We start from the raw sequence: 23231 nt of genomic DNA, 5'->3' as shown, positions 1-23231 counted from the left end.
GGTTGGTGGAAGCACACCTTAAGCTGTCACATGCAGTAGTTTAAAACAATTTATCATCAACTGATGATTGATCAGATATTAACCAACTGAAAAGGAGAAGATCCAGTGACTTATATCAAAGTGGTTTCCTAAAGTATATAAGGTATGAAATAAGCTACATTTGGTTGGTGGAAGCACACCTTAAGCTGTCACATGCAGTAGTTCAAAACAATTTATCATCAATTCATGATTGATCAGATATTAACCAACTGAAAAAGGATGGTGATAGTATCCTGCATTAGTCACCGAGTTCTAAACAGTTCATCATAGTTGCAACAGTCTTCTCAAACCTTTAAAATAATGATATCTGCTAACAGTAAAGATATTCAAATTTTAATTTTGCATGAATTAATTATGTGCCCTATCAGAACTAATATTTTACTACTTCATGCATCTCAATTTCTTTTGTTATTTCAATGAAAATAAACAAAATGCAATTCAATAAAAAATATGAATTTCTCATCGATTTTCTGTTTAATAATGAACTTTCTTTTAACCTTTGCTGACATCTTTTCAATTAATACTTTAAAACAAAAAACCCTTTAATTTTGATGTTCTAGATCTGTGAGCTATCCTAATGATATGCACATGTGGTAGCATGGCTGAGCGGTCTAAGGTGCTGGATTAAGACTCCAGTCTCTTCGGAGGTGTGGGTTCAAATCCCACTGCTGCCATATTTATTATACAAAGAGTAGGCCAGTTATTGATGTCAAAGTGATTCTTTTTTTCCATTAGAAAGGATATTACCCAGCTGAAATTTGTTGGTGAAAGATTCCTCTAGCTACTCAACAGTTAATTATTGTTACAAGAGACTTCCCAAATGTTTTAAAAATGTTATCTGCTAACAGTCAAGATGAGCCAAAATTAAGTTGGCATGAAGTAATTAGAAGTAATATCATAACTAATATTTAATTACTGAGTTGTCTTATCATACAATTAGAGATGGAAATGTTGGCAACGTGACTCATTGGTATAAATTGATGGATTTATATTCCGATTTCTCTAACTTTTCTATCACTCTGGATTTTAATCTCACAGCTGTCTATTTTAGGCATTTGAATAATACTTCAAAGTTGTTTTGATACATCAGTTGCGCTAAATGAAGGAAATTTGAAGTAAAAAATAATCATTACTTGTTAAATGTACCTGGCTTCTTTTGCATATTATCTCAGCTTTTCCTGACTTTGGGTAAAGTTTTGAATGACATTCCAGATATGAGAGCTAAAATATTTTAAAGTGTACAGCAGGTTGTAGGATGACAGAGCTATTCAAGCCGTTGGAATCAAATCCCACTGCTGCCATATTTATTCTCCAAGGAGAAGATCCAGTGATATATATTAAAGTGGTTTCCTAAAGTAGATAAGGTATAAAAGAAGCTAAACTTGGTGGGTGGAAGCACACCTTAAGCTGTCACATGCAGTAGTTTAAAACTATTTATCATCAACTGATGATTGATCAGATATTAACCAACTGAAAAGGAGAAGATCCAGTGACTTATATCAAAGTGGTTTCCTAAAGTAGATAAGGTATAAAAGAAGCTACATTTGGTTGGTGGAAGCACACCTTAAGCTGTCACATGCAGTAGTTCAAAACAATTTATCATCAATTCATGATTGATCAGATATTAACCAACTGAAAAAGGATGGTGATAGTATCCTGCATTAGTCACCGAGTTCAAAACCGTTCATCATAGTTGCAACAGTCTTCTCAAACCTTTAAAATAATGATATCTGCTAACAGTAAAGATATTCAAATTTTAATTTTGCATGAATTAATTATGTGCCCTATCAGAACTAATATTTTACTACTTCATGCATCTCAATTTCTTTTGTTATTTCAATGAAAATAAACAAAATGCAATTCAATAAAAAATATGAATTTCTCATCGATTTTATGTTTAATAATGAACTTTCTTTTAACCTTTGCTGACATCTTTTCAATTAATACTTTAAAACAAAAAACCCTTTAATTTTGATGTTCTAGATCTGTGAGCTATCCTAATCATAAGCACATGTGGTAGCATGGCCGAGCGGTCTAAGGCGCTGGATTAAGGCTCCAGTCTCTTCGGAGGCGTGGGTTCAAATCCCTCTGCTGCCATATTTATTATACAAAGAGTAGGCCAGTTATTGATGTCAAACTGATTCTTTTTTTCCATTAGAAAGGATATTACCCAGCTGAAATTTGTTGGTGGAAGATTCCTCTAGCTACTCAACAGTTCATCATTGTTACAAGAGACTTCCCAAATGTTTTAAAAATGTTATCTGCTAACAGTCAAGATGAGCCAAAATTAAGTTGGCATGAAGTAATTAGAAGTAATATCATAACTAATATTTAATTACTGAGTTGTCTTATCATACAATTAGAGATGGAAATGTTGGCAACGTGACTCATTGGTATAAATTGATGGATTTATATTCCGATTTCTCTAACTTTCCCTTCACTCTGGATTTTAATCTCACAGCTGTCTATTTTAGGCATTTGAATAATACTTCAAAGTTGTTTGGATTCATCAGTTGCACTAAATGAAGGAAATTTGAAGTCAAGTATAATCATTACTTGTTAAATGTACCTGGCTTCTTTTGCATTTTATCTCAGCTTTTCCTGACTTTGGGTAAAGTTTTGAATGACATTCCAGATATGAGAGCTAAAATATTTTAAAGTGTACAGCAGGTTGTAGGATGACAGAGCTATTCAAGCCACTGGAATCAAATCCCACTGCTGCCATATTTATTCTCCAAGGAGAAGATCCAGTGATATATACCAAAGTGGTTTCCTAAAGTAGATAAGGTATAAAAGAAGCTAAATTTGGTTGGTGGAAGCACACCTTAAGCTGTCACATGCAGTAGTTTAAAACAATTTATCATCAACTGATGATTGATCAGATATTAACCAACTGAAAAGGAGAAGATCCAGTGACTTATATCAAAGTGGTTTCCTAAAGTATATAAGGTATGAAAGAAGCTACATTTGGTTGGTGGAAGCACACCTTAAGCTGTCACATGCAGTAGTTCAAAACAATTTATCATCAATTCATGATTGATCAGATATTAACCAACTGAAAAAGGATGGTGATAGTATCCTGCATTAGTCACCGAGTTCTAAACAGTTCATCATAGTTGCAACAGTCTTCTCAAACCTTTAAAATAATGATATCTGCTAACAGTAAAGATATTCAAAGTTTAATTTTGCATGAACTAATTATGTGCCCTATCAGAACTAATATTTTACTACTTCATGCATCTCAATTTCTTTTGTTATTTCAATGAAAATAAACAAAATGCAATTCAATAAAAAATATGAATTTCTCATCGATTTTCTGTTTAATAATGAACTTTCTTTTAACCTTTGCTGACATCTTTTCAATTAATACTTTAAAACAAAAAACCCTTTAATTTTGATGTTCTAGATCTGTGAGCTATCCTAATGATATGCACATGTGGTAGCATGGCCGAGCGGTCTAAGGTGCTGGATTAAGGCTCCAGTCTCTTTGGAGGTGTGGGTTCAAATCCCACTGCTGCCATATTTATTATACAAAGAGTAGGCCAGTTATTGATGTCAAAGTGATTCTTTTTTTCCATTAGAAAGGATATTACCCAGCTGAAATTTGTTGGTGAAAGATTCCTCTAGCTACTCAACAGTTAATTATTGTTACAAGAGACTTCCCAAATGTTTTAAAAATGTTATCTGCTAACAGTCAAGATGAGCCAAAATTAAGTTGGCATGAAGTAATTAGAAGTAATATCATAACTAATATTTAATTACTGAGTTGTCTTATACAATTAGAGATGGAAATGTTGGCAACGTGACTCATTGGTATAAATTGATGGATTTATATTCCGATTTCTCTAACTTTTCTATCACTCTGGATTTTAATCTCACAGCTGTCTATTTTAGGCATTTGAATAATACTTCAAAGTTGTTTGGATACATCTGTTGCGCTAAATGAAGGAAATTTGAAGTAAAAAATAATCATTACTTGTTAAATGTACCTGGCTTCTTTTGCATTTTATCTCAGCTTTTCCTGACTTTGGGTAAAGTTTTGAATGACATTCCAGATATGAGAGCTAAAATATTTTAAAGTGTACAGCAGGTTGTAGGATGACAGAGCTATTCAAGCCGTTGGAATCAAATCCCACTGCTGCCATATTTATTCTCCAAGGAGAAGATCCAGTGATATATATTAAAGTGGTTTCCTAAAGTAGATAAGGTATAAAAGAAGCTAAACTTGGTTGGTGGAAGCACACCTTAAGCTGTCACATGCAGTAGTTTAAAACAATTTATCATCAACTGATGATTGATCAGATATTAACCAACTGAAAAGGAGAAGATCCAGTGACTTATATCAAAGTGGTTTCCTAAAGTAGATAAGGTATAAAAGAAGCTACATTTGGTTGGTGGAAGCACACCTTAAGCTGTCACATTCAGTAGTTCAAAACAATTTATCATCAATTCATGATTGATCAGATATTAACCAACTGAAAAAGGATGGTGATAGTATCCTGCATTAGTCACCGAGTTCTAAACCGTTCATCATAGTTGCAACAGTCTTCTCAAACCTTTAAAATAATGATATCTGCTAACAGTAAAGATATTCAAAGTTTAATTTTGCATGAATTAATTATGTGCCCTATCAGAACTAATATTTTACTACTTCATGCATCTCAATATCTTTTGTTATTTCAATGAAAATAAACAAAATGCAATTCAATAAAAAATATGAATTTCTCATCGATTTTATGTTTAATAATGAACTTTCTTTTAACCTTTGCTGACATCTTTTCAATTAATACTTTAAAACAAAAAACCCTTTAATTTTGATGTTCTAGATCTGTGAGCTATCCTAATCATAAGCACATGTGGTAGCATGGCCGAGCGGTCTAAGGTGCTGGATTAAGGCTCCAGTCTCTTCGGAGGCGTGGGTTCAAATCCCTCTGCTGCCATATTTATTATACAAAGAGTAGGCCAGTTATTGATGTCAAACTGATTCTTTTTTTCCATTAGAAAGGATATTACCCAGCTGAAATTTGTTGGTGGAAGATTCCTCTAGCTACTCAACAGTTCATCATTGTTACAAGAGACTTCCCAAATGTTTTAAAAATGTTATCTGCTAACAGTCAAGATGAGCCAAAATTAAGTTGGCATGAAGTAATTAGAAGTAATATCATAACTAATTTTTAATTACTGAGTTGTCTTATCATACAATTAGAGATGGAAATGTTGGCAACGTGACTCATTGGTATAAATTGATGGATTTATATTCCGATTTCTCTAACTTTCCCTTCACTCTGGATTTTAATCTCACAGCTGTCTATTTTAGGCATTTGAATAATACTTCAAAGTTGTTTGGATTCATCAGTTGCGCTAAATGAAGGAAATTTGAAGTCAAGTATAATCATTACTTGTTAAATGTACCTGGCTTCTTTTGCATTTTATCTCAGCTTTTCCTGACTTTGGGTAAAGTTTTGAATGACATTCCAGATATGAGAGCTAAAATATTTTAAAGTGTACAGCAGGTTGTAGGATGACAGAGCTATTCAAGCCACTGGAATCAAATCCCACTGCTGCCATATTTATTCTCTAAGGAGAAGATCCAGTGATATATACCAAAGTGGTTTCCTAAAGTAGATAAGGTATAAAAGAAGCTAAATTTGGTTGGTGGAAGCACACCTTAAGCTTTCACATGCAGTAGTTTAAAACAATTTATCATCAACTGATGATTGATCAGATATTAACCAACTGAAAAGGAGAAGATCCAGTGACTTATATCAAAGTGGTTTCCTAAAGTATATAAGGTATGAAAGAAGCTACATTTGGTTGGTGGAAGCACACCTTAAGCTGTCACATGCAGTAGTTCAAAACAATTTATCATCAATTCATGATTGATCAGATATTAACCAACTGAAAAAGGATGGTGATAGTATCCTGCATTAGTCACCGAGTTCTAAACAGTTCATCATAGTTGCAACAGTCTTCTCAAACCTTTAAAATAATGATATCTGCTAACAGTAAAGATATTCAAATTTTAATTTTGCATGAATTAATTATGTGCCCTATCAGAACTAATATTTTACTACTTCATGCATCTCAATTTCTTTTGTTATTTCAATGAAAATAAACAAAATGCAATTCAATAAAAAATATGAATTTCTCATCGATTTTCTGTTTAATAATGAACTTTCTTTTAACCTTTTCTGACATCTTTTCAATTAATACTTTAAAACAAAAAACCCTTTAATTTTGATGTTCTAGATCTGTGAGCTATCCTAATGATATGCACATGTGGTAGCATGGCTGAGCGGTCTAAGGTGCTGGATTAAGGCTCCAGTCTCTTCGGAGGTGTGGGTTCAAATCCCACTGCTGCCATATTTATTATACAAAGAGTAGGCCAGTTATTGATGTCAAAGTGATTCTTTTTTTCCATTAGAAAGGATATTACCCAGCTGAAATTTGTTGGTGAAAGATTCCTCTAGCTACTCAACAGTTAATTATTGTTACAAGAGACTTCCCAAATGTTTTAAAAATGTTATCTGCTAACAGTCAAGATGAGCCAAAATTAAGTTGGCATGAAGTAATTAGAAGTAATATCATAACTAATATTTAATTACTGAGTTGTCTTATCATACAATTAGAGATGGAAATGTTGGCAACGTGACTCATTGGTATAAATTGATGGATTTATATTCCGATTTCTCTAACTTTTCTATCACTCTGGATTTTAATCTCACAGCTGTCTATTATAGGCATTTGAATAATACTTCAAAGTTGTTTGGATACATCAGTTGCGCTAAATGAAGGAAATTTGAAGTAAAAAATAATCATTACTTGTTAAATGTACCTGGCTTCTTTTGCATTTTATCTCAGCTTTTCCTGACTTTGGGTAAAGTTTTGAATGACATTCCAGATATGAGAGCTAAAATATTTTAAAGTGTACAGCAGGTTGTAGGATGACAGAGCTATTCAAGCCGTTGGAATCAAATCCCACTGCTGCCATATTTATTCTCCAAGGAGAAGATCCAGTGATATATATTAAAGTGGTTTCCTAAAGTAGATAAGGTATAAAAGAAGCTAAACTTGGTGGGTGGAAGCACACCTTAAGCTGTCACATGCAGTAGTTTAAAACAATTTATCATCAACTGATGATTGATCAGATATTAACCAACTGAAAAGGAGAAGATCCAGTGACTTATATCAAAGTGGTTTCCTAAAGTAGATAAGGTATGAAAGAAGCTACATTTGGTTGGTGGAAGCACACCTTAAGCTGTCACATGCAGTAGTTCAAAACAATTTATCATCAATTCATGATTGATCAGATATTAACCAACTGAAAAAGGATGGTGATAGTATCCTGCATTAGTCACCGAGTTCTAAACCGTTCATCATAGTTGCAACAGTCTTCTCAAACCTTTAAAATAATGATATCTGCTAACAGTAAAGATATTCAAAGTTTAATTTTGCATGAATTAATTATGTGCCCTATCAGAACTAATATTTTACTACTTCATGCATCTCAATTTCTTTTGTTATTTCAATGAAAATAAACAAAATGCAATTCAATAAAAAATATGAATTTCTCATCGATTTTATGTTTAATAATGAACTTTCTTTTAACCTTTGCTGACATCTTTTCAATTAATACTTTAAAACAAAAAACCCTTTAATTTTGATGTTCTAGATCTGTGAGCTATCCTAATCATAAGCACATGTGGTAGCATGGCCGAGCGGTCTAAGGCGCTGGATTAAGGCTCCAGTCTCTTCGGAGGTGTGGGTTCAAATCCCACTGCTGCCATATTTATTATACAAAGAGTAGGCCAGTTATTGATGTCAAAGTGATTCTTTTTTTCCATTAGAAAGGATATTACCCAGCTGAAATTTGTTGGTGAAAGATTCCTCTAGCTACTCAACAGTTAATTATTGTTACAAGAGACTTCCCAAATGTTTTAAAAATGTTATCTGCTAACAGTCAAGATGAGCCAAAATTAAGTTGGCATGAAGTAATTAGAAGTAATATCATAACTAATATTTAATTACTGAGTTGTCTTATCATACAATTAGAGATGGAAATGTTGGCAACGTGACTCATTGGTATAAATTGATGGATTTATATTCCGATTTCTCTAACTTTTCTATCACTCTGGATTTTAATCTCACAGCTGTCTATTTTAGGCATTTGAATAATACTTCAAAGTTGTTTGGATACATCAGTTGCGCTAAATGAAGGAAATTTGAAGTAAAAAATAATCATTACTTGTTAAATGTACCTGGCTTCTTTTGCATTTTATCTCAGCTTTTCCTGACTTTGGGTAAAGTTTTGAATGACATTCCAGATATGAGAGCTAAAATATTTTAAAGTGTACAGCAGGTTGTAGGATGACAGAGCTATTCAAGCCGTTGGAATCAAATCCCACTGCTGCCATATTTATTCTCCAAGGAGAAGATCCAGTGATATATATTAAAGTGGTTTCCTAAAGTAGATAAGGTATAAAAGAAGCTAAACTTGGTGGGTGGAAGCACACCTTAAGCTGTCACATGCAGTAGTTTAAAACAATTTATCATCAACTGATGATTGATCAGATATTAACCAACTGAAAAGGAGAAGATCCAGTGACTTATATCAAAGTGGTTTCCTAAAGTAGATAAGGTATAAAAGAAGCTACATTTGGTTGGTGGAAGCACACCTTAAGCTGTCACATGCAGTAGTTCAAAACAATTTATCATCAATTCATGATTGATCAGATATTAACCAACTGAAAAAGGATGGTGATAGTATCCTGCATTAGTCACCGAGTTCTAAACCGTTCATCATAGTTGCAACAGTCTTCTCAAACCTTTAAAATAATGATATCTGCTAACAGTAAAGATATTCAAAGTTTAATTTTGCATGAATTAATTATGTGCCCTATCAGAACTAATATTTTACTACTTCATGCATCTCAATTTCTTTTGTTATTTCAATGAAAATAAACAAAATGCAATTCAATAAAAAATATGAATTTCTCATCGATTTTATGTTTAATAATGAACTTTCTTTTAACCTTTGCTGACATCTTTTCAATTAATACTTTAAAACAAAAAACCCTTTAATTTTGATGTTCTAGATCTGTGAGCTATCCTAATCATAAGCACATGTGGTAGCATGGCCGAGCGGTCTAAGGCGCTGGATTAAGGCTCCAGTCTCTTCGGAGGCGTGGGTTCAAATCCCTCTGCTGCCATATTTATTATACAAAGAGTAGGCCAGTTATTGATGTCAAACTGATTCTTTTTTTCCATTAGAAAGGATATTGCCCAGCTGAAATTTGTTGGTGGAAGATTCCTCTAGCTACTCAACAGTTCATCATTGTTACAAGAGACTTCCCAAATGTTTTAAAAATGTTATCTGCTAACAGTCAAGATGAGCCAAAATTAAGTTGGCATGAAGTAATTAGAAGTAATATCATAACTAATATTTTATTACTGAGTTGTCTTATCATACAATTAGAGATGGAAATGTTGGCAACGTGACTCATTGGTATAAATTGATGGATTTATATTCCGATTTCTCTAACTTTTCTATCACTCTGGATTTTAATCTCACAGCTGTCTATTTTAGGCATTTGAATAATACTTCAAAGTTGTTTGGATACATCAGTTGCGCTAAATGAAGGAAATTTGAAGTAAAAAATAATCATTACTTGTTAAATGTACCTGGCTTCTTTTGCATTTTATCTCAGCTTTTCCTGACTTTGGGTAAAGTTTTGAATGACATTCCAGATATGAGAGCTAAAATATTTTAAAGTGTACAGCAGGTTGTAGGATGACAGAGCTATTCAAGCCGTTGGAATCAAATCCCACTGCTGCCATATTTATTCTCCAAGGAGAAGATCCAGTGATATATATCAAAGTGGTTTCCTAAAGTAGATAAGGTATAAAAGAAGCTAAATTTGGTTGGTGGAAGCACACCTTAAGCTGTCACATGCAGTAGTTTAAAACAATTTATCATAAACTGATGATTGATCAGATATTAACCAACTGAAAAGGAGAAGATCCAGTGACTTATATCAAAGTGGTTTCCTAAAGTAGATAAGGTATAAAAGAAGCTACATTTGGTTGGTGGAAGCACACCTTAAGCTGTCACATGCAGTAGTTCAAAACAATTTATCATCAATTCATGATTGATCAGATATTAACCAACTGAAAAAGGATGGTGATAGTATCCTGCATTAGTCACCGAGTTCTAAACCGTTCATCATAGTTGCAACAGTCTTCTCAAACCTTTAAAATAATGATATCTGCTAACAGTAAAGATATTCAAATTTTAATTTTGCATGAATTAATTATGTGCCCTATCAGAACTAATATTTTACTACTTCATGCATCTCAATTTCTTTTGTTATTTCAATGAAAATAAACAAAATGCAATTCAATAAAAAATATGAAATTCTCATCGATTTTATGTTTAATAATGAACTTTCTTTTAACCTTTGCTGACATCTTTTCAATTAATACTTAAAAACAAAAAACCCTTTAATTTTGATGTTCTAGATCTGTGAGCTATCCTAATGATAAGCACATGTGGTAGCATGGCCGAGTGGTCTAAGGTGCTGGATTAAGGCTCCAGTCTTCTCGGAGTCGTGGGTTCAAATCCCACTGCTGCCATGTTTATTATACAAAGAGTAGGCCAGTTATTGATGTCAAACTGATTCTTTTTTTCCATTAGAAAGGAAAAAAAGAATCAGTTGAATCAGCTGAAATTTGTTGGTGAAAGATTCCTCTAGCTACTCAACAGTTCATTATTGTTACAAGAGACTTCCCAAATGTTTTAAAAATGTTATCTGCTACAGTCAAGATGAGCCAAAATTAAGTTGGCATGAAGTAATTAGAAGTAATATCATAACTAATATTTAATTACTGAGTTGTCTTATCATACAATTAGAGATGGAAATGTTGGCAACGTGACTCATTGGTATAAATTGATGGATTTATATTCTGATTTCTCTAACTTTTCTATCACTCTGTATTTTAATCTCACAGCTGTCTATATTAGGCATTTGAATAATACTTCAAAGTTGTTTGGATACATCAGTTGCGCTAAATGAAGGAAATTTGAAGTCAAATATAATCATTACTTGTTAAATGTATCTGGCTTCTTTTGCATTTTATCTCAGCTTTTCCTGACTTTGGGTAAAGTTTTGAATGACATTCCAGATATGAGAGCTAAAATATTTTAAAGTGTACAGCAGGTTGTAGGATGACAGAGCTATTCAAGCCACTGGAATCAAATCCCACTGCTGCCATATTTATTCTCCAAGGAGAAGATCCAGTGATATATACCAAAGTGGTTTCCTAAAGTAGATAAGGTATAAAAGAAGCTAAATTTGGTTGGTGGAAGCACACCTCAAGCTGTCACATGCAGTAGTTTAAAACAATTTATCATCAACTGATGATTGATCAGATATTAACCAACTGAAAAGGAGAAGATCCAGTGACTTATATCAAAGTGGTTTCCTAAAGTATATAAGGTATGAAAGAAGCTACATTTGGTTGGTGGAAGCACACCTTAAGCTGTCACATGCAGTAGTTCAAAACAATTTATCATCAATTCATGATTGATCAGATATTAACCAACTGAAAAAGGATGGTGATAGTATCCTGCATTAGTCACCGAGTTCTAAACAGTTCATCATAGTTGCAACAGTCTTCTCAAACCTTTAAAATAATGATATCTGCTAACAGTAAAGATATTCAAATTTTAATTTTGCATGAACTAATTATGTGCCCTATCAGAACTAATATTTTACTACTTAATGCATCTCAATTTCTTTTGTTATTTCAATGAAAATAAACAAAATGCAATTCAATAAAAAATATGAATTTCTCATCGATTTTATGTTTAATAATGAACTTTCTTTTAACCTTTGCTGACATCTTTTCAATTAATACTTAAAAACAAAAAACCCTTTAATTTTGATGTTCTAGATCTGTGAGCTATCCTAATGATATGCACATGTGGTAGCATGGCTGAGCGGTCTAAGGTGCTGGATTTAGGCTCCACTCTCTTCGGAGGCGTGGGTTCAAATCCCTATGCTGCCATATTTGTTATATAAAAAGTAGGCCAGTTATTGATGTCAAACTGATTCTTTTTTTCCATTAGAAAGGATATTACCCAGCTGAAATTTGTTGGTGGAAGATTCCTCTAGCTACTCAACAGTTCATCATTGTTACAAGAGACTTCCCAAATGTTTTAAAAATGTTATCTGCTAACAGTCAAGATGAGCCAAAATTAAGTTGGCATGAAGTATTTAGAAGTAATATCATAACTAATATTTAATTACTGAGTTGTCTTATCATACAATTAGAGATGGAAATGTTGGCAACGTGACTCATTGGTATAAATTGATGGATTTATATTCCGATTTCTCTAACTTTCCTATCACTCTGGATTTTAATCTCACAACTGTCTATTTTAGGCATTTGAATAATACTTCAAAGTTGTTTGGATTCATCAGTTGCGCTAAATGAAAGAAATTTGAAGTCAAATATAATCATTACTTATTAAATGTACCTGGCTTCTTTTGCATTTTATCTCAGCTTTTCCTGACTTTGGGTAAAGTTTTGAATGACATTCCAGATATGAGAGCTAAAATATTTTAAAGTGTACAGCAGGTTGTAGGATGACAGAGCTATTCAAGCCACTGGAATCAAATCCCACTGCTGCCATATTTATTCTCCAAGGAGAAGATCCAGTGATATATACCAAAGTGGTTTCCTAAAGTAGATAAGGTATAAAAGAAGCTAAATTTGGTTGGTGGAAGCACACCTTAAGCTGTCACATGCAGTAGTTTAAAACAATTTATCATCAACTGATGATTGATCAGATATTAACCAACTGAAAAGGAGAAGATCCAGTGACTTATATCAAAGTGGTTTCCTAAAGTATATAAGGTATGAAAGAAGCTACATTTGGTTGGTGGAAGCACACCTTAAGCTGTCACATGCAGTAGTTCAAAACAATTTATCATCAATTCATGATTGATCAGATATTAACCAACTGAAAAAGGATGGTGATAGTATCCTGCATTAGTCACCGAGTTCTAAACAGTTCATCATAGTTGCAACAGTCTTCTCAAACCTTTAAAATAATGATATCTGCTAACAGTAAAGATATTCAAATTTTAATTTTGCATGAATTAATTATGTGCCCTATCAGAACTAATACTTTTCCAACTTCATGCATCTCAATTTCTTTTGTTATTTCAGTGAAAATAAACAAAATGCAATTCAATAAAAAATATTAATTTCTCATCGATTTTCTGTTTAATAATGAACTTTCTTTTAACCTTTGCTGACATCTTTTCAATTAATACTTTAAAACAAAAAACCCTTTAATTTTGATGTTCTAGATCTGTGAGCTATCCTAATGATATGCACATGTGGTAGCATGGCCGAGCGGTCTAAGGTGCTGGATTAAGGCTCCAGTCTCTTCGGAGGTGTGGGTTCAAATCCCACTGCTGCCATATTTTTTATACAAAGAGTAGGCCAGTTATTGATGTCAAAGTGATTCTTTTTTTCCATTAGAAAGGATATTACCCAGCTGAAATTTGTTGGTGAAAGATTCCTCTAGCTACTCAACAGTTAATTATTGTTACAAGAGACTTCCCAAATGTTTTAAAAATGTTATCTGCTAACAGTCAAGATGAGCCAAAATTAAGTTGGCATGAAGTAATTAGAAGTAATATCATAACTAATATTTAATTACTGAGTTGTCTTATCATACAATTAGAGATGGAAATGTTGGCAACGTGACTCATTGGTATAAATTGATGGATTTATATTCCAATTTCTCTAACTTTTCTATCACTCTGGATTTTAATCTCACAGCTGTCTATTTTAGGCATTTGAATAATACTTCAAAGTTGTTTGGATACATCAGTTGCGCTAAATGAAGGAAATTTGAAGTAAAAAATAATCATTACTTGTTAAATGTACCTGGCTTCTTTTGCATTTTATCTCAGCTTTTCCTGACTTTGGGTAAAGTTTTGAATGACATTCCAGATATGAGAGCTAAAATATTTTAAAGTGTACAGCAGGTTGTAGGATGACAGAGCTATTCAAGCCGTTGGAATCAAATCCCACTGCTGCCATATTTATTCTCCAAGGAGAAGATCCAGTGATATATATTAAAGTGGTTTCCTAAAGTAGATAAGGTATAAAAGAAGCTAAACTTGGTTGGTGGAAGCACACCTTAAGCTGTCACATGCAGTAGTTTAAAACAATTTATCATCAACTGATGATTGATCAGATATTAACCAACTGAAAAGGAGAAGATCCAGTGACTTATATCAAAGTAGTTTCCTAAAGTAGATAAGGTATAAAAGAAGCTACATTTGGTTGGTGGAAGCACACCTTAAGCTGTCACATGCAGTAGTTCAAAACAATTTATCATCAATTCATGATTGATCAGATATTAACCAACTGAAAAAGGATGGTGATAGTATCCTGCATTAGTCACCGAGTTCTAAACCGTTCATCATAGTTGCAACAGTCTTCTCAAACCTTTAAAATAATGATATCTGCTAATAGTAAAGATATTCAAAGTTTAATTTTGCATGAATTAATTATGTGCCCTATCAGAACTAATATTTTACTACTTCATGCATCTCAATTTCTTTTGTTATTTCAATGAAAATAAACAAAATGCAATTCAATAAAAAATATGAATTTCTCATCGATTTTCTGTTTAATAATGAACTTTCTTTTAACCTTTGCTGACATCTTTTCAATTAATACTTTAAAACAAAAAACCCTTTAATTTTGATGTTCTAGATCTGTGAGCTATCCTAATCATAAGCACATGTGGTAGCATGGCCGAGCGGTCTAAGGCGCTGGATTAAGGCTCCAAGTCTCTTCGGAGGCGTGGGTTCAAATCCCTCTGCTGCCATATTTATTATACAAAGAGTAGGCCAGTTATTGATGTCAAACTGATTCTTTTTTTCCATTAGAAAGGATATTACCCAGCTGAAATTTGTTGGTGGAAGATTCCTCTAGCTACTCAACAGTTCATCATTGTTACAAGAGACTTCCCAAATGTTTTAAAAATGTTATCTGCTACCAGTCAAGATGAGCCAAAATTAAGTTGGCATGAAGTAATTAAAAGTAATATCATAACTAATATTTAATTACTGAGTTGTCTTATCATACAATTAGAGATGGAAATGTTGGCAACGTGACTCATTGGTATAAATTGATGGATTTATATTCCGATTTCTCTAACTTTCCCTTCACTCTGGATTTTAATCCCACAGCTGTCTATTTTAGGCATTTGAATAATACTTCAAAGTTGTTTGGATTCATCAGTTGCGCTAAATGAAGGAAATTTGAAGTCAAGTATAATCATTACTTGTTAAATGTACCTGGCTTCTTTTGCATTTTATCTCAGCTTTTCCTGACTTTGGGTAAAGTTTTGAATGACATTCCAGATATGAGAGCTAAAATATTTTAAAGTGTACAGCAGGTTGTAGGATGACAGAGCTATTCAAGCCACTGGAATCAAATCCCACTGCTGCCATATTTATTCTCCAAGGAGAAGATCCAGTGATATATACCAAAGTGGTTTCCTAAAGTAGATAAGGTATAAAAGAAGCTAAATTTGGTTGGTGGAAGCACACCTTAAGCTGTCACATGCAGTAGTTTAAAACAATTTATCATCAACTGATGATTGATCAGATATTAACCAACTGAAAAGGAGAAGATCCAGTGACTTATATCAAAGTGGTTTCCTAAAGTATATAAGGTATGAAAGAAGCTACATTTGGTTGGTGGAAGCACACCTTAAGCTGTCACATGCAGTAGTTCAAAACAATTTATCATCAATTCATGATTGATCAGATATTAACCAACTGAAAAAGGATGGTGATAGTATCCTGCATTAGTCACCGAGTTCTAAACAGTTCATCATAGTTGCAACAGTCTTCTCAAACCTTTAAAATAATGATATCTGCTAACAGTAAAGATATTCAAATTTTAATTTTGCATGAACTAATTATGTGCCCTATCAGAACTAATATTTTACTACTTCATGCATCTCAATTTCTTTTGTTATTTCAATGAAAATAAACAAAATGCAATTCAATAAAAAATATTAATTTCTCATCGATTTTCTGTTTAATAATGAACTTTCTTTTAACCTTTGCTGACATCTTTTCAATTAATACTTTAAAACAAAAAACCCTTTAATTTTGATGTTCTAGATCTGTGAGCTATCCTAATGATATGCACATGTGGTAGCATGGCCGAGCGGTCTAAGGCGCTGGATTAAGGCTCCAGTCTCTTCGGAGACGTGGGTTCAAATCCCACTGCTGCCATATTTATTATACAAAGAGTAGGCCAGTTATTGATGTCAAAGTGATTCTTTTTTTCCATTAGAAAGGATATTACCCAGCTGAAATTTGTTGGTGAAAGATTCCTCTAGCTACTCAACAGTTAATTATTGTTACAAGAGACTTCCCAAATGTTTTAAAAATGTTATCTGCTAACAGTCAAGATGAGCCAAAATTAAGTTGGCATGAAGTAATTAGAAGTAATATCATAACTAATATTTAATTACTGAGTTGTCTTATCATACAATTAGAGATGGAAATGTTGGCAACGTGACTCATTGGTATAAATTGATGGATTTATATTCCGATTTCTCTAACTTTTCTATCACTCTGGATTTTAATCTCACAGCTGTCTATTTTAGGCATTTGACTAATACTTCAAAGTTGTTTGGATACATCAGTTGCGCTAAATGAAGGAAATTTGAAGTAAAAAATAATCATTACTTGTTAAATGTACCTGGCTTCTTTTGCATTTTATCTCAGCTTTTCCTGACTTTGGGTAAAGTTTTGAATGACATTCCAGATATGAGAGCTAAAATATTTTAAAGTGTACAGCAGGTTGTAGGATGACAGAGCTATTCAAGCCGTTGGAATCAAATCCCACTGCTGCCATATTTATTCTCCAAGGAGAAGATCCAGTGATATATATTAAAGTGGTTTCCTAAAGTAGATAAGGTATAAAAGAAGCTAAACTTGGTTGGTGGAAGCACACCTTAAGCTGTCACATGCAGTAGTTTAAAACAATTTATCATCAACTGATGATTGATCAGATATTAACCAACTGAAAAGGAGAAGATCCAGTGACTTATATCAAAGTGGTTTCCTAAAGTAGATAAGGTATAAAAGAAGCTACATTTGGTTGGTGGAAGCACACCTTAAGCTGTCACATGCAGTAGTTCAAAACAATTTATCATCAATTCATGATTGATCAGATATTAACCAACTGAAAAAGGATGGTGATAGTATCCTGCATTAGTCACCGAGTTCTAAACCGTTCATCATAGTTGCAACAGTCTTCTCAAACCTTTAAAATAATGATATCTGCTAACAGTAAAGATATTCAAAGTTTAATTTTGCATGAATTAATTATGTGCCCTATCAGAACTAATATTTTACTACTTCATGCATCTCAATTTCTTTTGTTATTTCAATGAAAATAAACAAAATGCAATTCAATAAAAAATATGAATTTCTCATCGATTTTATGTTTAATAATGAACTTTCTTTTAACCTTTGCTGACATCTTTTCAATTAATACTTTAAAACAAAAAACCCTTTAATTTTGATGTTCTAGATCTGTGAGCTATCCTAATCATAAGCACATGTGGTAGCATGGCCGAGCGGTCTAAGGCGCTGGATTAAGGCTCCAGTCTCTTCGGAGGCGTGGGTTCAAATCCCTCTGCTGCCATATTTATTATACAAAGAGTAATCCAGTTATTGATGTCAAACTGATTCTTTTTTTCCATTAGAAAGGATATTGCCCAGCTGAAATTTGTTGGTGGAAGATTCCTCTAGCTACTCAACAGTTCATCATTGTTACAAGAGACTTCCCAAATGTTTTAAAAATGTTATCTGCTAACAGTCAAGATGAGCCAAAATTAAGTTGGCATGAAGTATTTAGAAGTAATATCATAACTAATATTTAATTACTGAGTTGTCTTATCATACAATTAGAGATGGAAATGTTGGCAACGTGACTCATTGGTATAAATTGATGGATTTATATTCCGATTTCTCTAACTTTCCCTTCACTCTGGATTTTAATCTCACAGCTCTCTATTTTAGGCATTTGAATAATACTTCAAAGTTGTTTGGATTCATCAGTTGCGCTAAATGAAGGAAATTTGAAGTCAAGTATAATCATTACTTGTTAAATGTACCTGGCTTCTTTTGCATTTTATCTCAGCTTTTCCTGACTTTGGGTAAAATTTTGAATGACATTCCAGATATGAGAGCTAAAATATTTTAAAGTGTACAGCAGGTTGTAGGATGACAGAGCTATTCAAGCCACTGGAATCAAATCCCACTGCTGCCATATTTATTCTCCAAGGAGAAGATCCAGTGATATATACCAAAGTGGTTTCCTAAAGTAGATAAGGTATAAAAGAAGCTAAATTTGGTTGGTGGAAGCACACCTTAAGCTGTCACATGCAGTAGTTTAAAACAATTTATCATCAACTGATGATTGATCAGATATTAACCAACTGAAAAGGAGAAGATCCAGTGACTTATATCAAAGTGGTTTCCTAAAGTATATAAGGTATGAAAGAAGCTACATTTGGTTGGTGGAAGCACACCTTAAGCTGTCACATGCAGTAGTTCAAAACAATTTATCATCAATTCATGATTGATCAGATATTAACCAACTGAAAAAGGATGGTGATAGTATCCTGCATTAGTCACCGAGTTCTAAACCGTTCATCATAGTTGCAACAGTCTTCTCAAACCTTTAAAATAATGATATCTGCTAACAGTAAAGATATTCAAAGTTTAATTTTGCATGAATTAATTATGTGCCCTATCAGAACTAATATTTTACTACTTCATGCATCTCAATTTCTTTTGTTATTTCAATGAAAATAAACAAAATGCAATTCAATAAAAAATATGAATTTCTCATCGATTTTATGTTTAATAATGAACTTTCTTTTAACCTTTGCTGACATCTTTTCAATTAATACTTTAAAACAAAAAACCCTTTAATTTTGATGTTCTAGATCTGTGAGCTATCCTAATCATAAGCACATGTGGTAGCATGGCCGAGCGGTCTAAGGCGCTGGATTAAGGCTCCAGTCTCTTCGGAGGCGTGGGTTCAAATCCCTCTGCTGCCATATTTATTATACAAAGAGTAATCCAGTTATTGATGTCAAACTGATTCTTTTTTTCCATTAGAAAGGATATTGCCCAGCTGAAATTTGTTGGTGGAAGATTCCTCTAGCTACTCAACAGTTCATCATTGTTACAAGAGACTTCCCAAATGTTTTAAAAATGTTATCTGCTAACAGTCAAGATGAGCCAAAATTAAGTTGGCATGAAGTATTTAGAAGTAATATCATAACTAATATTTAATTACTGAGTTGTCTTATCATACAATTAGAGATGGAAATGTTGGCAACGTGACTCATTGGTATAAATTGATGGATTTATATTCCGATTTCTCTAACTTTCCCTTCACTCTGGATTTTAATCTCACAGCTCTCTATTTTAGGCATTTGAATAATACTTCAAAGTTGTTTGGATTCATCAGTTGCGCTAAATGAAGGAAATTTGAAGTCAAGTATAATCATTACTTGTTAAATGTACCTGGCTTCTTTTGCATTTTATCTCAGCTTTTCCTGACTTTGGGTAAAATTTTGAATGACATTCCAGATATGAGAGCTAAAATATTTTAAAGTGTACAGCAGGTTGTAGGATGACAGAGCTATTCAAGCCACTGGAATCAAATCCCACTGCTGCCATATTTATTCTCCAAGGAGAAGATCCAGTGATATATACCAAAGTGGTTTCCTAAAGTAGATAAGGTATAAAAGAAGCTAAATTTGGTTGGTGGAAGCACACCTTAAGCTGTCACATGCAGTAGTTTAAAACAATTTATCATCAACTGATGATTGATCAGATATTAACCAACTGAAAAGGAGAAGATCCAGTGACTTATATCAAAGTGGTTTCCTAAAGTATATAAGGTATGAAAGAAGCTACATTTGGTTGGTGGAAGCACACCTTAAGCTGTCACATGCAGTAGTTCAAAACAATTTATCATCAATTCATGATTGATCAGATATTAACCAACTGAAAAAGGATGGTGATAGTATCCTGCATTAGTCACCGAGTTCTAAACAGTTCATCATAGTTGCAACAGTCTTCTCAAACCTTTAAAATAATGATATCTGCTAACAGTAAAGATATTCAAATTTTAATTTTGCATGAACTAATTATGTGCCCTATCAGAACTAATATTTTACTACTTCATGCATCTCAATTTCTTTTGTTATTTCAATGAAAATAAACAAAATGCAATTCAATAAAAAATATTAATTTCTCATCGATTTTCTGTTTAATAATGAACTTTCTTTTAACCTTTGCTGACATCTTTTCAATTAATACTTTAAAACAAAAAACCCTTTAATTTTGATGTTCTAGATCTGTGAGCTATCCTAATGATATGCACATGTGGTAGCATGGCCGAGCGGTCTAAGGCGCTGGATTAAGGCTCCAGTCTCTTCGGAGACGTGGGTTCAAATCCCACTGCTGCCATATTTATTATACAAAGAGTAGGCCAGTTATTGATGTCAAAGTGATTCTTTTTTTCCATTAGAAAGGATATTACCCAGCTGAAATTTGTTGGTGAAAGATTCCTCTAGCTACTCAACAGTTAATTATTGTTACAAGAGACTTCCCAAATGTTTTAAAAATGTTATCTGCTAACAGTCAAGATGAGCCAAAATTAAGTTGGCATGAAGTAATTAGAAGTAATATCATAACTAATATTTAATTACTGAGTTGTCTTATCATACAATTAGAGATGGAAATGTTGGCAACGTGACTCATTGGTATAAATTGATGGATTTATATTCCGATTTCTCTAACTTTTCTATCACTCTGGATTTTAATCTCACAGCTGTCTATTTTAGGCATTTGAATAATACTTCAAAGTTGTTTGGATACATCAGTTGCGCTAAATGAAGGAAATTTGAAGTAAAAAATAATCATTACTTGTTAAATGTACCTGGCTTCTTTTGCATTTTATCTCAGCTTTTCCTGACTTTGGGTAAAGTTTTGAATGACATTCCAGATATGAGAGCTAAAATATTTTAAAGTGTACAGCAGGTTGTAGGATGACAGAGCTATTCAAGCCACTGGAATCAAATCCCACTGCTGCCATATTTATTCTCCAAGGAGAAGATCCAGTGATATATATTAAAGTGGTTTCCTAAAGTAGATAAGGTATAAAAGAAGCTAAACTTGGTTGGTGGAAGCACACCTTAAGCTGTCACATGCAGTAGTTTAAAACAATTTATCATCAACTGATGATTGATCAGATATTAACCAACTGAAAAGGAGAAGATCCAGTGACTTATATCAAAGTGGTTTGCTAAAGTAGATAAGGTATAAAAGAAGCTACATTTGGTTGGTGGAAGCACACCTTAAGCTGTCACATGCAGTAGTTCAAAACAATTTATCATCAATTCATGATTGATCAGATATTAACCAACTGAAAAAGGATGGTGATAGTATCCTGCATTAGTCACCGAGTTCTAAACCGTTCATCATAGTTGCAACAGTCTTCTCAAACCTTTAAAATAATGATATCTGCTAACAGTAAAGATATTCAAAGTTTAATTTTGCATGAATTAATTATGTGCCCTATCAGAACTAATATTTTACTACTTCATGCATCTCAATTTCTTTTGTTATTTCAATGAAAATAAACAAAATGCAATTCAATAAAAAATATGAATTTCTCATCGATTTTATGTTTAATAATGAACTTTCTTTTAACCTTTGCTGACATCTTTTCAACTAATACTTTAAAACAAAAAACCCTTTAATTTTGATGTTCTAGATCAGTGAGCTATCCTAATCATAAGCACATGTGGTAGCATGGCCGAGCGGTCTAAGGCGCTGGATTAAGGCTCCAGTCTCTTCGGAGGCGTGGGTTCAAATCCCTCTGCTGCCATATTTATTATACAAAGAGTAGGCCAGTTATTGATGTCAAACTGATTCTTTTTTTCCATTAGAAAGGATATTACCCAGCTGAAATTTGTTGGTGGAAGATTCCTCTAGCTACTCAACAGTTCATCATTGTTACAAGAGACTTCCCAAATGTTTTAAAAATGTTATCTGCTAACAGTCAAGATGAGCCAAAATTAAGTTGGCATGAAGTAATTAGAAGTAATATCATAACTAATATTTAATTACTGAGTTGTCTTATCATACAATTAGAGATGGAAATGTTGGCAACGTGATTCATTGGTATAAATTGATGGATTTATATTCCGATTTCTCTAACTTTCCCTTCACTCTGGATTTTAATCTCACAGCTGTCTATTTTAGGCATTTGAATAATACTTCAAAGTTGTTTGGATTCATCAGTTGCGCTAAATGAAGGAAATTTGAAGTCAAGTATAATCATTACTTGTTAAATGTACCTGGCTTCTTTTGCATTTTATCTCAGCTTTTCCTGACTTTGGGTAAAGTTTTGAATGACATTCCAGATATGAGAGCTAAAATATTTTAAAGTGTACAGCAGGTTGTAGGATGACAGAGCTATTCAAGCCACTGGAATCAAATCCCACTGCTGCCATATTTATTCTCCAAGGAGAAGATCCAGTGATATATACCAAAGTGGTTTCCTAAAGTAGATAAGGTATAAAAGAAGCTAAATTTGGTTGGTGGAAGCACACCTTAAGCTATCACATGCAGTAGTTTAAAACAATTTATCATCAACTGATGATTGATCAGATATTAACCAACTGAAAAGGAGAAGATCCAGTGACTTATATCAAAGTGGTTTCCTAAAGTATATAAGGTATGAAAGAAGCTACATTTGGTTGGTGGAAGCACACCTTAAGCTGTCACATGCAGTAGTTCAAAACAATTTATCATCAATTCATGATTGATCAGATATTAACCAACTGAAAAAGGATGGTGATAGTATCCTGCATTAGTCACCGAGTTCTAAACAGTTCATCATAGTTGCAACAGTCTTCTCAAACCTTTAAAATAATGATATCTGCTAACAGTAAAGATATTCAAATTTTAATTTTGCATGAACTAATTATGTGCCCTATCAGAACTAATATTTTACTACTTCATGCATCTCAATTTCTTTTGTTATTT

The 23231-nt window shown here is 33.0% G+C and overlaps 14 non-coding genes across 14 annotated transcripts; all 14 read left to right on the top strand.

Annotated features, from left to right (window-relative positions):
- The first annotated feature begins 631 nt into the window (after positions 1-631).
- On the top strand, positions 632-713 carry TRNAL-AAG (transfer RNA leucine (anticodon AAG)). The gene has a single exon. It is a non-coding gene; the product is annotated as a tRNA-Leu (tRNA).
- Positions 714-2054: 1341 nt separating this feature from the next.
- TRNAL-AAG (transfer RNA leucine (anticodon AAG)) lies at positions 2055-2136 on the top strand. The gene has a single exon. It is a non-coding gene; the product is annotated as a tRNA-Leu (tRNA).
- Positions 2137-3477: 1341 nt separating this feature from the next.
- Positions 3478-3559, top strand: TRNAL-AAG (transfer RNA leucine (anticodon AAG)). The gene has a single exon. It is a non-coding gene; the product is annotated as a tRNA-Leu (tRNA).
- A 1338-nt stretch (positions 3560-4897) lies between these two features.
- Positions 4898-4979, top strand: TRNAL-AAG (transfer RNA leucine (anticodon AAG)). The gene has a single exon. It is a non-coding gene; the product is annotated as a tRNA-Leu (tRNA).
- A 1341-nt stretch (positions 4980-6320) lies between these two features.
- Positions 6321-6402, top strand: TRNAL-AAG (transfer RNA leucine (anticodon AAG)). Its single transcript has one exon. It is a non-coding gene; the product is annotated as a tRNA-Leu (tRNA).
- A 1341-nt stretch (positions 6403-7743) lies between these two features.
- On the top strand, positions 7744-7825 carry TRNAL-AAG (transfer RNA leucine (anticodon AAG)). Its single transcript has one exon. It is a non-coding gene; the product is annotated as a tRNA-Leu (tRNA).
- A 1341-nt stretch (positions 7826-9166) lies between these two features.
- Positions 9167-9248, top strand: TRNAL-AAG (transfer RNA leucine (anticodon AAG)). The gene has a single exon. It is a non-coding gene; the product is annotated as a tRNA-Leu (tRNA).
- A 1341-nt stretch (positions 9249-10589) lies between these two features.
- Positions 10590-10671, top strand: TRNAL-AAG (transfer RNA leucine (anticodon AAG)). Its single transcript has one exon. It is a non-coding gene; the product is annotated as a tRNA-Leu (tRNA).
- Positions 10672-13447: 2776 nt separating this feature from the next.
- Positions 13448-13529, top strand: TRNAL-AAG (transfer RNA leucine (anticodon AAG)). Its single transcript has one exon. It is a non-coding gene; the product is annotated as a tRNA-Leu (tRNA).
- A 2765-nt stretch (positions 13530-16294) lies between these two features.
- On the top strand, positions 16295-16376 carry TRNAL-AAG (transfer RNA leucine (anticodon AAG)). The gene has a single exon. It is a non-coding gene; the product is annotated as a tRNA-Leu (tRNA).
- Positions 16377-17717: 1341 nt separating this feature from the next.
- TRNAL-AAG (transfer RNA leucine (anticodon AAG)) lies at positions 17718-17799 on the top strand. Its single transcript has one exon. It is a non-coding gene; the product is annotated as a tRNA-Leu (tRNA).
- A 1341-nt stretch (positions 17800-19140) lies between these two features.
- Positions 19141-19222, top strand: TRNAL-AAG (transfer RNA leucine (anticodon AAG)). The gene has a single exon. It is a non-coding gene; the product is annotated as a tRNA-Leu (tRNA).
- A 1341-nt stretch (positions 19223-20563) lies between these two features.
- On the top strand, positions 20564-20645 carry TRNAL-AAG (transfer RNA leucine (anticodon AAG)). Its single transcript has one exon. It is a non-coding gene; the product is annotated as a tRNA-Leu (tRNA).
- Positions 20646-21986: 1341 nt separating this feature from the next.
- Positions 21987-22068, top strand: TRNAL-AAG (transfer RNA leucine (anticodon AAG)). Its single transcript has one exon. It is a non-coding gene; the product is annotated as a tRNA-Leu (tRNA).
- The last annotated feature ends 1163 nt before the right edge of the window (positions 22069-23231 follow it).

Source organism: Taudactylus pleione, unplaced genomic scaffold (genome assembly GCF_031769625.1).
Source record: "Taudactylus pleione unplaced genomic scaffold, aTauple2 ptg000016l, whole genome shotgun sequence".
Classification (NCBI taxonomy): Eukaryota; Metazoa; Chordata; class Amphibia; order Anura; family Myobatrachidae; genus Taudactylus; species Taudactylus pleione.
The sequence above is the reverse complement of the archived record's forward strand: the minus strand, read 5'-3'. Positions and strand labels throughout refer to the sequence as shown.